Here is a 13,250-nt window from a genome sequence, read left to right as displayed (position 1 = left end):
GTTCTGAAGAAGTCCATATATTTTATTGTGGATGAAGGCACTTAACTTTTTAAACAACCTGTTTATTAAATCTTTTTTTGAACTTAATTCCTGTAGTCATTGATGATTGTGGCAGTTTGGTTCATTAAAGCATCATGGTTTCTCGATCATGTCTCCCCAGGCTAACAGATATTGGATCCCCTTGTTGTGACACCAGAAACTATGCCAATTGTTGAAGTCAATCATTTGTTGCTGGTACTGTCTGTGGCATCATAATAGGTGAATGTAGGATGCTACTCAAGGCTAGATTCATACCTACCTGGGACATATATTCAGAGAGCTACATCATGTCTCTCTTCATATAATCTATTAAGGTATGCCTTAGGTCATTTACGCCTACATGGACTATGACCATGTCATTCGTGTACTCTGTTTTTTTACTGATTTTTACCTTTAAACCAATTACTGGGCTATTTTACTGTTGAAAAACCTGTAGTATATTAATGGTGAAGTCTAAACATTCATACTGCAGAGTAAGATAGGATAGAAAATACATCACTGAGTTTTAAATATGGTTCCAACCAGATGAGTATAATTGGAAAACATACATTGCAGTCAGTTCCTTTAAGCAGTGTTGATAGTCAGAAATTTCAGATCTCTTATGCCATTGTTTCTCCTCATAAAAGCTGCCCTGAGTTGTGCATCCTTAATATATAATTAGAGATGCAGCATATATAGTGCAGTTCTCGAATTATAACTGTTCAGTTGGAAAGCTATTAATATAACATATACACATCATTATGACATTCTTTTCTGGCTCAGTCCCACCCATTTTGTCTCAGGTGTGTACCTGAAGACTAGACACTTAACACCTTTGATTTTGTCATACTTGTGTCTTACAATAATTGACACCATGACTTATACCTTGATATACCCCAGCCTCAAAATATGTTCCACTGAATCACACTTAGAGAAACTACTCCCGAGGAAAGAAAAACAGTAAACAAGGGCAAAATACATACTTGTGGTAGGCAAAGCCTGCCTCCATGTAGGTTTGCACCAATCAAGCCCTGGGCACTTATTAATCACTTAGTAGAGTACGATTTGGAGAAATGCATATATTTCCCTTTTGGGGACTTTTAGATTGAAAGAACTATTTTCATATTTACTGAATACTGCAGTTAGTCAAATTTGGGACTGTTTGTTAAAATCTCTTTTTGCCGTGAGGTATTAGTTACCTCAGAACTGATTATATTGTGGGGGTGCATGAGGCAAAAGGAAGCCAGACATTTATGTACTGTTTTAATCAGAAACTGTCTTTAAGATCATATCCATTGGAGTGGCACCCTAAATCATCACACTTTGTTTCAAAATATGTTGTCCTACCAGCATTATAGAAATGCTAACAGTGATTGTATAGAAAATAATAGTTGTTCCATTCTAAGGACACAATGGCACAAGCACAAACAGTGTTCAGAATTATAGGGGTTCACAGTGGGAGTGGGTGTACAACAGGGTGCAGTTTTGACCCCACTGCTATACATACTGGTGATGGACTACACTAGCAAGCAGGTCAGAGGCAACAGATCAACAAAGCTGCTGTACACAGATGATGTGGCATTACAAGTAGAATCTGAACAGGAACTTCAGCAAATGGATAGAATGCAAAACTGAAGGTCCACAGGATGAAAATGAGTACAGACAAGACAGTTGTTATTGCAGCAAATGGGGTAATGAGAAGAAACTGAAAACTGAGATAGAAGGGAAATTAGTAGAGCAGGTTATCAGCTTTAAGTATCTGGGAGTGGTAGCTGAGGAGAAGGGAAGTCTGAATGAGGAGGTTGAGGTTAGAATCAGAGGGGCTGCAACCAAATGGCACAGAATGGCAGGGTTGTGATAGAACAATGTCAAAGAAACTGAAAAGGTAAGGTATACAAAAAAGTGGTGCAACCAGTACTACTCTATAGTATAGAAACCTCAGCAGTGAAGGCAGAGCAGTTGAGGAAACTAGAGGTAATAGAGATGAAATATCTGAGATGAGTGGTATGATGCACATTGTGGGACAGACAAAGGAATGACCAGATTATTGTAGTTAAGGCACATGTACAAGAAAGTAGGTTATTTGGTGAAAAAGACTTGCTAGAGACAGGAAGAAGCCAAGACGAAACCAGGATGTCCAGCAAAGAGATGAATGGATGGATTGCATCTGAGAAGACCTGTGACAGTCAGTTATGACACTCAAAAAAGTAGGAGAGTTGGAGCCAGTTGATGCTTCACCTGACACCTGTAGTGTAGTAGAGCAGGGCGAGTGGGGTGAGCGGGGCAACTGCTCTGGTTGCAAAAGTGTTGGGGGAGCATGATCAGCTGATACTGATCTCTCTTTAATGCAATACTGGCTTTTAAAAGCCAGTATTGCATTTGTGGTCAAACCTGACAGCAGTAGCGCTCAGTGTGTGGGCTAAACTGTAGCAACTGCTTGCTATATTGTAGTGAGCAGTTTGCTACAGTTTAAATGTAGAAAAAAAATCTTTTTTTTTTAATTAAAACCTGAGTGCTGTGGTGCTCTGTGCAGGCAGGGTATAAACTGGAGGAACTGTTTGCTGCATTTGTAAAAAAGCAGTTTGCTACTGTTTAAAAAGATTTTCTTTTTAAAAACAAAACATGAGTGCTGCAACACTCATGTGCAAGCAGGGTATAAACTGTAACAACTATTTGCTACAATTTAAAAGAAGAAATTTTGTTTGTAATGAAATATGTGTTGAAGGAGGGTTGGGGGCAGGACACAGAAACAGGATCTGAGTGGCTGGGGCGAGGGGAGGGGTGGCATGTCATACATCTGGCCACCTGGTTGGCGTGGCAGTAGAAGCAACATCCATTTTTCTTTCTTTCTTTTTTTTTTTTTTTTGCTCTTCAACGGAAGAATAGTGGGTGGTGGTGGTGTAGATCTAACTGTAATAAGTTGATTGCTTACAGTGTAGTGATCTGCTTATTACAGTGAAAAGGGGGGGGGGGGTAAAAAGTTCCATTCTAAGTAAGTTATTATGGGTTTTTCGTTGATTTTTGTGAATCCTGTTTCAAAGAAAATATTTAGCTGAAAAATCAGTGTCAGAGCTGAGCAAAACATAGTTATATATATTTTTTTCTGAGGGTAGTTGCCTCCATAACCCAGTTATTCATATAAATTACCTACAACTTGGGCATATTTTAGGGACAGAAAAACATTTCAGTTTTATTGCAAAACCCAACATTTCCTACTTGTAAACTGAAGCAGCCTTCTTGGACAATTGTAATATTGATAGAATTCTGATTTAATGCATTTGTCAAAATCTAACTCAGCAAACTATATTTCATTGAGCTGTCCTGCTCCCATAAATACTGACAGTAACATACTGTGAGATCTTTCTGTTGATTTGTGAACTGTTAGTAAGAAGCAGGGATGGGAACATGGTGAAACCTGTAAAGTATATGGCAATGTAAAAAAAATGCAAAATTAAGTTTTTGACACAGTCCAAGTTATAATAAATGCTTTTTTTTCAAACTGCATATGTTATGAAGTATGCAAATTGTAGAATATCATGAGTTAAACAGATGTTTTGTTTATTACATAACATATTCAGTTTTTGTAAGGTAGGATTGTTGTACAGTAACAGTGAATATGGCAAAGTTATCTTTAAACAGTACTGTAAAGAATATCAAACATACAGTGTACACTAACACACATCTGTATTATACACTTATTGTGAATGCATCACAAGCATTAGTTGTAAATATCACCGAGTATAAAAAAGACATTCTCCAACTTAAGTTATTTCACTTACCATGAGGTACTCCAACCTTTGTACTGATAAAGCTGCAAGAGCCAGAAGATCTCTATGCTGAGGGTATGGGAGACTTGCCCTTATGTAAAGGTAGGGTTGGAATTCAATCATATCATTGTCACAGAAGCAATCTATCTATCTATCTATCTATCTATCTATCTATCTATCTATCTATCTATCTATCTATTTATCTATCTATCTATCTATCTATCTGTCTCTGTCATCTATGTGTATCGATATTTAGATATATGGATCTCTACTTCTCTCTCTCTCTCTCTCTAAATACACACACACACACACACACACACACACACACACACACACACACACACACACACACACACACACACACACACAAAAATGCACGTGTGTGTGTGTGTGTGTGTGTGTGTGTGTCTGTGTATATGTGCTTGTGGATTTAATAGCATTAATTTGAAACCATAAAATAGGTAGTGTCACTGGGTTCTTTAAGTGACTACTGGTCTTTACCATTGAAGAAAATTAAGATAAGGGAAAAGTATCTATTTTTGAAAGTGCCAGAAGTAATCTGTATTGTGGAATATGTGTAGAAGAAGAATGTAGAAAGAAAATCAGTTCAGAAAAATATTAGTTCTGGGTCAGAGAAAAGAGTGAACTTTTTGCAATTTTTAGTTTCTTACTCAGTTTGCTGGAAAAATTATGTCAGTGCATCATTCAATCAGATATCTTGGAATAATGCTCTCATACCTCTCAACTGCTATGATTTAGGCACAGCACTATGATTTTGGGCCACAGAGTTAACCTTATTCCTCATAGATTTATGATGCTCCCCATAAAGTTAGACATGTTTATGGGTGCATAATTTATTAAATACATAAACTAAGCATATACAAAGATTCAGTACCACAAACTATATAAGTTCTAGTAAATAAAGACCTTCTGTTGTAAAAAATAAGTAAATATTACACTTTCTGAACCTGTGCTATGATTTTTTACATGCCATTGCTATGTTTTTTAATGCCTGGAGTTTGACAGGTATGAATATTCTGGAATAAATGTTCTCGATATGCAGACTCCTCCTCCTTCACTCTGTATTATTCCATCTTGTTTTATTTTTCAGGTCATTTTTGATTTTTGAAGAACATTCCAGTTCAAAGTAACTGTTTTACTGACTTTTCTTTTAATATTTGAGATCATTTTTGAGCATAGCTCATTTTACCAGTTGCCCCAGGACACTGTTTAGTTAAGTGACTTGCTGAGAATCACACAGGAATCACATAGAGACTGATGGAATCATACCCTAAACTGCAAGAAGATCATTAAAAAACATAGTCTTGATCTTTGTACTACAGACCTAAAAGGGAGGGTTTGTTTGAGACAGGACTGAACCCAGGACATCTCCATACCTCTCAACCTCTTAGAGCAAGTAATCTGGACAAAGTCATAAATAAAAGTGGGACAAAGGCTCAAAAATAGGGATCATTTTAAATATTGCTCTTATAAACTTAGAAAGTTGATAAAAATAACAGGTTTTGCATTAGCATGCATTTTCTGAAGGGTATGAAGTCTGAAACTCAAATGTCTGTCATTTTCTAATGTTAATCTTTCAGTGATTTGCCACTAATTTACCAGAAAATCATAATTTTATGAAAAATTGACCAAAAATATGTGGTAAAAATCTGGAAATTCTGCGAAAATCTGTACAGTTGAGAGGTATGCTGACACCATGAGAATCATAATAGACCAACAAGACACAACGCCATTAGTTAGAAGAGAAGGCAAAGAAACATTTGTGTGTGTGTGTGTGTGTGTGTGTGTGTGTGTGTGTGTGTGTGTGTGTGTGTTGTGTGCCTCCCTCTCTCTCTCTGTATACACACACACACACACACATATATATATATATATATATATATATATATATATAATATGTGTGTGTGTGTGTATCCACTATGAATAGTTGATCTATGGAAACACTGATGTGCTTAACAAGGTCGAAACCCTACAGGGCATGCTCCAAAGCTAATCCATGGAACATACACTTCAAAGGAAACTGGGCTCCCATGCCCCCTGCTAAATATATATACTAACTCCAAGACTGCAATATCCCAGAGAAAAGGGCATATTCCACTAATCCATGGACCGTTGATTTTGTACGTCTGTTGATCATCTGTATATGCTGACCAAAGTTGATTAACAATGCAGAGGTTGACAAAAGTACATTTCAAGCAGTGTCAAGTGACCAGTATGTATGTGTGTATCTATCTGTCTGTCTATCTATGTATCTATCTATTTATCTATCTATCATGGTAATACTAGCTAGATAGATAAATAATTATACCAAATTATGTGAAAATAGGTGTTGCCTCTGTAGCATGAGGATAAAAACCTGGCTACACCCAGATGACCCAAGGTCAAGTAGCAGCCTGGGTGCTGGAAAAACTGGAATGGTGGGAAGGGAGCAGCTAGCACCCACTCACCCATTCCAAGAGGAAGCAGATGTCATTCCCATTAGACTGCTGGTTCCATGCTAGTGGAATCTTGCATATAGGTAGCTGAGTAAAGGGTAAGGGCTGGGTATTCCAAGCCAATAACAGTCACTTTCAAAGGGTATGCGGAAGCATGCACATGCAAAAGTTAGGGTGATGGATACCTCAGAAATATGCAAACATGTGGGAGGGGTGGGGTTAAAGCTTATCAGAAATGCCCCCATAGACTGTATCCAGAATGATGTAATGTGCTTATTAGGGTTTGGTCCATGTAACTCCTGGCTTGGGTACCTGTACGGTATAGATGCCCTAGGTCTCCACTCTGGGTGGAGGGCTGAGCCATGTTAACACAAGCTAGGCGAGGAGGGCACACATCTCTTTAAGTGGATGAGGAGATGATGGAATGTGGACAGGGTCACAAAAACACACTTGTGGGTGCCTGAATGAGACTGCTGTTTATAACTTCTACCCATGTGTTGAGGACACTTAGTACAGGGGAACAAATGGGCACAAGGAGTGGTTTCAGCCCAGAAGTTAGTAGTTTATTGGCTTTTTTGGGCTAATTTTGATTGTATCTGCTCTATTTTCTGAAAAAAAATTATATACTTGTTTCCCACCTTTCTGAACTAGTATAGCCCAGTTTTCAGGTTATTGCTGAATCAAAGGCTGTGTTACAATTTTCTGTGTTGCCATTACCTTACTTGGATAGAAGGAAGTTTCTTTGTTCACCTGTGAGAGAGGGGAGCTTTGCACAGTCTATCTGTCCTTGGAGGAGTGGTTTCAGCCCAGAAGTTAGTAGTTTATTGGCCATTTTGGGCTAATTTCTATCTCTTTCACTTCCCTGCTATAAAAAACCCATTTGCACAGTTTTTACACTTGTATTCCGCTCAGCAAGTGCCTTCCAGGTGTTCTGCAGAGTCTACAGCAGCAGAGAGACAAAAGAGTGACTTTGGAGTGATTATCACTTTTCTGCTTTTCTTGCTGTCTTAACTAATTCCGCCTAAAACACCAGTTTTTTTTTTTTAGCCAATCTGTGATTTAAAAAGTTTGTTATTGTATACAACTCTGCACAGCTGCTCGTGGTGTCCTGCTTAGTGATACAGGCAACAGAGAGACCCAAGAGAGACTTTTCCAGATTTAAGTATTTTTTCTGTTTTTTTGCTCAGACTACCTTTTCCCGCCTAAAAAGCAAATTTCTAACTGATCTGTGCTTTAAAAAGTTTAAATTGCATTTGCCTTCTGCATTTTACAGTTTTTGCACTTGTTTTATATCAATTGAAGTCATTTTTGTACTGTATGACTGTTGTAGGTTACACACTAAAGTGCGATAGCCTGTTTATAGCATTTACAGTGTTTTCTGTGTGTTTTTCTGCTGTTTCCTGAAAAAAAAAAAAAAAAAAAAAAAAAAAATCTCTTTTCCCGCCTTTGATGAACTAGATTAGTCCAGATTTCAGGTTTTGCTGAATTCCGGACTGTGGTATAGTTTCCTGTGTTGCCCATATCCTTACTTGGATAGGAAGAAGCTTCTCTGTTCACCAGTGAGAGTGGGGAGCTTTGAGCAGCCTATCTGTCCCTGGAGGAGTGGTCTCAGCCCTGAAACTAGTAGCTTATTGGCCGTTTTGGGTCAATTCCTATCTCTTTCAGTTTCCCTGCTTTAAAACCCGCATATGCGCAGTTTTGCAGCAGTATACAACTCCGCACAGCTCCTCGTGGTGTCCTGCAGAGTGATACAGGCAACAGAGAGACCCAAGAGAGACTTTTCCAGATTTAAGTATTTTTTTCTCTGTTTTTTTGCAGCGACTGCCTTTTCCCACCTAAAAGTGAATTTCTAACTGATCTGTGCTTTAAAAAGTTTAAATTGCATTTGCCTTCTGCTTTTTACAGTTTTTTTCACTTGTTTTATATCAATTTAAGTCGTTTTTGTATTGTATAACTGTTGTAGGCTACACACTAAAGTGTGCTAGCCTGTTTATAGCATTTACAGTGTTTTCTGTGTGTTTTTCTGCTGTTTCCTGAAAAAAAAAAAATATTCTCTTTTCCCGCCTTTGCTGAACTAGATTAGTCCAGATTTCAGGTTTTGCTGAATTCCGGACTGTGGTATAGTTTCCTGTGTTGCCCATATCCTTACTTGGATAGGAGGAAGCTTCTCTGTTCACCAGTGTGAGTGGGGAGCTTTGAGCAGCCTATCTGTCCCTGGAGGAGTGGTCTCAGCCCTGAAACTAGTAGCTTATTGGCCGCTCTGGGTCAATTCCTATCTCTTTCAGTTTCCCTGCTTTAGAACCCGCATTTGTGTGGTTTTGCACGATTTTGCGCATAGCGCAGCATCGGGCAGCGCCGCTTAAATGGGTTTAAACTATTCCCGTCTCCACAAAGTCTGCTCTTCACTTTTTCCCTTAGAACCGTTCTAAATCTCAAAGTAAGCACTCTATTTTCATTCTAAAGCCCTGCAGTTGCTCGTATAAGTAATCTTATAAGTAAGCACTAATAAACTAAAGCACTACACCCTCTTATACTCCCTTTAAGTACTTGGCTCCCTATTGGTCCTTTTTGATCAGTCAAAAAGTAGTTCCTTATACTATTCTGGCATGTCCAAAAGTCAGTTTTGGGTTTACTCTCCAGTCCAGCTTGTGAATCTGGGAATCTTAAGGCAATGTTACAACTGCCTTATGTACACAGACCACCCTCTCCTCCTCCCGACAAGCTCAAATATATGTGAAAGATGCAACTATATAGCCAAACTGGAGGCTGAGCTCTCTCAAACCAATACTAGTACAGTCAGTCAGGAGGAGAAGGTAACCACACACACCACAAATCCAGTCTCACATAGACCTATCGCAACAGAAAACCAAACACATAGACACACAAAAACATACTCCGAGGCTCTAAATAAAAATCTGCCCAAGCAGCAGAGACCTCCAAAGCAGACATCCAAGCAACCGCTACCCCATAACAATACCCACGTATCACATAGTTCACAAAGTCAGTGTGCCACACAGTCACAGCCCTTAAGGCTAAACAACACACCTAATACACTTGTAATAGGTAACTCTATTGTCAGACACACTGACGTCCCACTCACCAGGCTGAACAAGGAGAAGGTCACTGTAAGCTGCCTCTTGGGAGCCAGGATCCACCACATAACACAAGCACTCAGGTCACTCCAAAGCAAGTACAAATATGACTCCGTCATTGTCCATGCTGGCGTGAATTACCCGAGACATACCTCCCTGGACTACATGAAAAGAGACATAGAGGAGCTCTCTGATCATGTTGCCCAGGCCGGTATGACCCTGACCTTGAGTAGCATCTTACCCTCACCAAGAATGATGCCACAGTATAAAGACAAAATGATCAATTTTAACAATTGGCTAAAGTATTGGTGTCATTCAAAGGGGATCCAGTGTCTGTCAGCCTGGGATGACATACTCGACAAGCCACGTTGCTTCGCTAGGGACGGCTTGCACCTGTCACCCCTGGGCTTTCGAATACTGGCTAAGGCTCTTGCCACCCCCATAGTGCCTTTTTTAGGCAAGGCTCAAAAGACAAACCCACTTCCATAGACAACACAAAGAAAAAGAAACTAAGGGTAATGCTGCTCAATGCCAGAAGTCTAAACCTCAGGATGCATGCACTCGAGGCTCTCCTCAGTATGGAGAATATCGATATCTGTGCAGTAACAGAAACCTGGTTCAAGGCTCCCGAGAGCACCCCAGCACTACCAGGTTATACCTCATACCATGCTTTTTGGCCCCAAAACTCAGACCGAACCACACAAGGAGGGGGAGTATCCATATTCATCAAAGATACCCACACCTCCAGGTTAGTGGCACTGCATGAAATATCAGAGACCATCCATGTGCAACTAACAGTGGGCAAAACTGCCTTTCAGTTTGTAGCCTGCTACAGAGCACCCTCCCAAACTCAGGAACCCCACTCGGCTTTCCTGAGAACACTGGAGAATATGAAGGACTCTCCAAACACCATTATATTGGGTGACTTCAACTAACCAAACATAGACTGGGAGCACTACTCAAGCCCCAACACCCTCGCCTAATGGTTCCTAGAATTTATAAACTCAAATGCTATGGAACAACTGGTCACCAGTCCCACAAGAGGGGAAAACATATCAGACCTGATCATCACCAACATGGGGACTCTATGTTCCATACCAGAGGTATACCCCTCATTGGTAAGATCTGACCATAAATTAATCTCACTGGACATCCATATCCCGTCCCCACCCCCAGCCAAGGAAGCCACGGTGAAGAACTTCTCAAAAGCAAACTTCACACTTCTCAAAACCGAGGTGGAATCCTTCAAAGCCCCTGGGCCAGTGGAAAATATGGCCCAAACTGCAGAATCCTTTACAAACGCTTTCTATAGACACCTACAGGAATGCATGGATCGTGCTATCCCAAATAAAACCAAGACTCATTCCTCCAAAGGCAGGAGACCTGTCTGGTGGACCCCAGCCATAAATAAGCTATACAACAGAAGGAGGAAACTACTACATGATAGAGCAAAATCCCAAAAATTGAAGGCATCTCTGATCAGTACTAGCAAGAAACTACGATCCCTCATAAAATCATCTAAGGCCAGCTTCGAAAGAAAAATTGCACAAGATGCTAAAGATAATCACAAGACCTTCTTTAGTTATGTCAGGAACCTGGGTGACAACTCCCAGATATGCTCTGAGTTAGTTCAAAATGACAAAAAATACACTGAACCCACAGACATTGCCAACATCCTGGCAGACAGGTTCAGTGCAAACTTCTCCCCCCCTTCCCCCCCAAAAGAGCAAATGTCTATCCCAACAGAGTGTAGCCTCCCTGACATCACAGATGCGTAGGTGAGAGCTGCCCTCTCCAAAGCAAAAAACACAACATCAATGGGACCGGATGGTGTCCCGCGCTGCATCTTACATAAACTCCAAGAAGAACTGAACCCTCACATAAAGTCACTGTTCAATCTCAGCCTTACTACAGGACATGTACCCAAGGAATGGCGTACAGCAACAGTGGTCCCACTCCACAAAGGTGGTGCCACAATGGACCCCGGAAACTATCGCCCTATAAGCCTGACTAGCCTGGTCTGCAAAGCTATGGAGCGTATCATCATGAAACTCATAAACAAAGACATTGGGAACCTCCAAACACTGGATCCTACCCAATTCGGCTTTGTTAAGGGCAGATCTTGCCTCTTGAACCTGGTCGACTTCTTTGAAACAGTCACCAAGGCCATAGATGAAGGGAAGGTAGTCCACACAGCCTACCTGGACCTCGCAAAAGCCTTCGATACAATACCCCACTGGGGCATCATAAATAAGCTCACCAGCTTAAATATCAACCCCTATGTCACAAGATGAGTTGCAAACTGGCTCAGGGATAGAACCCACATGGTCAGAATTGCAGGTGCCATGTCAAACTCTAAACCAGTTACAAGTGGCGTCCCACAAGGCTCAGTCCTGGGACCTCTCTTGTTCGGTATATATTTCTCTGAGGTACAGGCTAACATGGGGGGACTATGGCTGACCAAGTTCGCAGATGACTGCAAATTGGGTGTCATAATTGACTCACCGACTGACACAAGCATCCTCCAAAAGGGTCTCACAGAGAAGGATAACTGGTGCCAGAGCCATGGCCTAAAGCTAAATGCCAAAAAGTGCATAGTCATCCCCTTTGGGAAAAACAAAGTGCCCACAAATTACCACATAGGTGGTAATCCATTAAGTACGGAAGAAGTAATTAGGGATTTGGGGACCCAAGTAGATAGCAATCTCTCATTTTGACAATCACGTTGCCAAAGTGGTTAGAAAGACCTTCTATATAGCCCACCTTATCATGAAAGGGTTCACATCTAGATCAAGAGAGGTCATTGTGCCCCTCTACTCATCATTCATCAGGCCCATAATTGAATACAATGCCCCATTTGGGATGTACCTTACCCGACACCTGCAGCAACTGGAAAGACCCCAAAAGTACCTCACCAAGAGGATCAAGGGACTCAAACAGATGCCCTACGCAGTTAGGCTAAAGAAACTCCAGCTCTACTCAGTTGCTTACCGCCTACTCAGAGGCGATCTGTGCCTGACGTATAAAGCCATGTCCAATGCAGAATTAATGGACATGCTCCACCTCAGGAAATCCAAATCCCTTAGAGCTACATGCTCCAGGGACTTAAACCTCAGCACAGAAATAAATAGGACATGCTGGAGGGACAGATTCATATCCCAGAGGCTCCCCTCACTCTGGAACAAAATCCCATTCCATGTTAGGCAGAGTCCCTCAATGACCCTCTTCAAGAGAAATCTTGACAAGTGGATGGGAGATCGTAGGCCTACCCCTGGGATCTCTTCTGTGTCCCTACTAGACAGAGGCACAGTAAACTAACCTCAAAAGGGCTATCTTCTGTGACCTACTATACAGAGGCACAGTCAACAAATTTAAAAGGGTGGCGAAAGCCAAACACACTCTGGCTAGGCTTATAAATGCCCTAGGGCAGATAGCCTAGTATCAACCTCTGAACCTTTGAACCTATGAACAAGTGTAATTGGGGAAGACTTGATGACTGGCAGGTATGGAGGCAAAATAACCTAGAAAAATATTGTGCAACTAGCACAGTTCCTGCATATGCTGGTTATAGAATGTCATTGTAGTTACATATTGGAAATAAAATATATCAGATGTGATGAAAAAGTGACATAATAGAGTTGCGTACTTCGGTTTTTACAGACGTTTTTGTGGATCTTAAGTTAAAATTGATTTAGTAATTAAACAAAAAAGTGTGAGTCTTATGTTTTCAGATAAATTTATCAAAGCTTGTTTTGTGAAAAATGAAAGAGTATATGAGCTTCAGTGACAGATCCAGAAAGATATGGATGGGGGAGCTACTGCTGACCAAACTTGAATGTCCATAGTCATTCAGTATATGGGCCCGCTTCTTAGTACACTCACACATTTTGTTTTCATGTTTTATACATTTAGAATTG

Source organism: Protopterus annectens, chromosome 4.part0, assembly GCF_019279795.1.
Source record: "Protopterus annectens isolate FY-2018-M chromosome 4.part0, PAN1.0, whole genome shotgun sequence".
Taxonomy (NCBI): domain Eukaryota; kingdom Metazoa; phylum Chordata; order Ceratodontiformes; family Protopteridae; genus Protopterus; species Protopterus annectens.
The sequence above is the reverse complement of the archived record's forward strand: the minus strand, read 5'-3'. Positions refer to the sequence as shown.